The sequence below is a fragment of the Phyllostomus hastatus genome, unplaced genomic scaffold (genome assembly GCF_019186645.2).
Source record: "Phyllostomus hastatus isolate PE091 unplaced genomic scaffold, TTU_PhHast_1.1 phas_contig_254, whole genome shotgun sequence".
Taxonomy (NCBI): Eukaryota; Metazoa; Chordata; class Mammalia; order Chiroptera; family Phyllostomidae; genus Phyllostomus; species Phyllostomus hastatus.
The window spans coordinates 22,285,817-22,288,813 of record NW_025333810.1 but is presented as its reverse complement, the minus strand read 5'-3'; the positions used below and the strand labels follow the sequence as shown (position 1 = coordinate 22,288,813).

Below are 2,997 nucleotides of genomic sequence, written 5' to 3'. Positions count from 1 at the left end.
TGAGACCAGCCTGATCTACATCTCCGCTTCCCCACCAGTCTCAATGCGGCTCCTTCTTTAATTCCCTAATTGTAGGACTTCCATTCAGACCAGCTTCAGTGGTTTCTGAATGATGGTTATTCTGTAGTTTAGTTGTAATTTTGATGTGATCATGGGAGGAGTCAAGCAATGTGTTTACCTATGCCACTATTGATTTATGTATTCTCTTAGGACCCAAATCCCAACTATGTCTTATGAACCAGTAAAAAATAATTATATCTAATGAAATTGTATCTGAGCTTGCACTGAAATATTTTAAACTCCAGTTTAGTGGGGTCCCTATGTTTCCCTGCTGCCAACTGTTGACCTTGGGAAATGTTATACCTGTGAGTTCTCTTTGTTATATGCAGGGGCAACTCTTACCCTCCAGAGGCAAGTCCTTTCCCAAGTATGCCCAGACAGAAGGGCTAGCTGAGCTGTCCCAGTCAGCAGGCTCTTCCGACCAGATTTACCCTGACTTGCTCCATCCCACAGCATCATCACCAGGACCAGGATGGCCCAGAGTCAGTGACAAGTGGCAGCTGGAGCACCCTGAGCCTTTGGCTCTTTGTGGGTAAGGAAGCAAAATGCTCAAGGGAAGGAAGGGTATATACAAATAATACCCTATGGTTGTATATGTGTGTCACTGTGGTTCCAGAATTCTGTAGAGAAATGTCCTTCAGGAGGCAATCTTATCAGGATTAGGGAGAAACTATATTTCCATAGCTTTTTACTTAATATTGAGGCAACATTAGTTGCTCATATCAAAGAATGAGAGTATAATTGAAATTCAAGGAGCTAAAACACCCTCAGCAGCCCCTTCATTGTTACCAATAACAAGTACCTCACCGACCCCATGTCACAAGGATTCTCCTTGGAGGGACAGAGATGAGGTTTTGTGGGGTTCAGGATCAGTAGCATTTTGGTGGTAAAATAATTTTTAAAAACCCTGACTTTGAGGTCTGTTGTAGCTATAGGACTTTCCTTTGATAGATGGAGAGCCTTCTTTGGGGTTTGTACAAATGAACATAAACATGTGGCCAATTGTAAGTTGAGGGACTGTTTGAGGGAAGGAGGCATGGACACCTCTACCCTCTCTATAGCCTGTGCCTGGTCTGGATCTCCCAGCAGGACTAATTAACCATGGAGAGAGGAAACCACACAAGTGCCTCTGAGTTCATCCTCCTATGGCTCACCAGCCGGCCCAAGAGCCAGAAGCTGATCTCCAGGCCCTTTCTGGTCATGTACTTCATCAAGGAAGCAGGGAACTTGCTCATCATCCTGCCATTGGCTCAGAATCCTGCCTCCACATGCCCATGTACTTCTTCCTCAGCAACCTCTTCCTGGTGGATTTCTGCTTCATCTCTGCCACAGTACCCAAGATGCTTGTGAACAACCAGATGTGGACTCAGTCTGTTTCCTGTGGCGGTTGCCTAACGCAGATCTGCTTTTGCATTTTGCTTGCCAACATGGACAACTTCCTCTTGACAGCAATGGTTTATGACCACTTTGTGGCCATCTGCCACCCCCTGCACTACTCCAGTGTGATGAGTCTGCAAATCTGTACCCTGATGCTAGGAAGGTCCTGGCTCATTTCCAACTTCCACTTCCAACTACATACCCTCCTCATGGCTTGGCTGGGGTTCTGCATCAGCAACAGCATCTTTTGTGACCCTCCCTCCCCTGCTCCAGCTCTCCTGTTCCAACACTCAACTCAACCAGCTCATGATTCTGTTGGTGGGGGGCTTGATCATCCTCATCCCCTTCCCTGGAATTCTTGTCTCCTACATCCACATTGTATCTGCTGTGTTCAAGGTCCCATCTGCCTGGGGCAAACAAAAGGTATTTTCCATCTGTGGCTCCTACCTCACTGTAGCCATTCTCTTCTATGGGACCATCACAGGGGCCTACATGAATCCCTCATCTTCCCATTCAGCTGACAAGGATTCGCTGGCTTCAGTGATGTACATAGTGGTCACCCCCATGCTGAACCCCTTTATCTACTACCTGAGAAACAAGGACATGAAGAGGGCTCTAAGGAAACTGTTCAGTGTGAAGGCTTTATCCTGTGGGCTGTAGCAGCAGATTTCCCCCTCAGAGTCTCTGTGCTGGGAAGAGGAGGATGAATCCCAGGGACAGGCTGCACACACAGAGAGCAGGAGGAACACAGACCTCATTATCCTGGGTTGTCACTATGGTCATGGCTCCCTAAGTAACTTGAAAGTCCAAAATTCCTTGGCCCCTGCATGGATAAATTCTCCTCTAAAGACAGAACCACATAAACATATGCAAATTAGCTTTATCCACAGACCTTCTGGAGAGGGCTGAAAAGGCCATACACTCCATATGAAAAAAGTTCAATTCATAGAAGTCTGTGATCTGCGCTGATGCCTTTGCCAAAGGGATGCCCCCTGAAAGCCCCTGCTCACCCTCACATTCCTCAAATCCTTAACCCTTATGCATCCTAATTTCCAAACTCCTCCATTCCACCCCCACTTCTTAGACAACATCCCCACATTCTGGGTTGAGCCTAGCTCTGGACACAGATTGATCATTCTCCCCAAAACTGTCCCACTCTTGGCCGTGGACCCTGCTAATGGAGTTCCATAGCTATAGACACTTATATCAGGAATGCCTGTAGTGACAGTCTCATCTGAGCACCCAAGCAGACCCCACACTGTCTCCATTGTTTTCCCTTTTTCCTTAGGAAAGAAAGGTCTTCCATTCACATGATAGCAAGAGAAAAGAGGCTAGACTTAGAGTTGATTCTCTGGGTATGAAAAACAGGAAGAAAATGGACCATGATAATCTTAATGAATCTGTTTTTCTCTATAAGTTGACCTGGAGAAAGAGACAAAGAGGAAAAGCCTTATAAACAAGTTTATGGCTAGAGAAGTTGTATTTGGCTTTCTGTCCAATCGAATAATGTCCTATGTTGCACAAAGTATAGTAGAGCTGGAAAGAGCTTTACACAGAAAG

The 2,997-nt window shown here is 46.0% G+C and overlaps 1 pseudogene; it reads left to right on the top strand.

Moving 5' to 3' along the window:
- Positions 1 to 1,161: 1,161 nt before the first annotated feature.
- On the top strand, positions 1,162 to 2,097 carry LOC123818027 (annotated as a pseudogene).
- Positions 2,098 to 2,997: the final 900 nt, after the last annotated feature.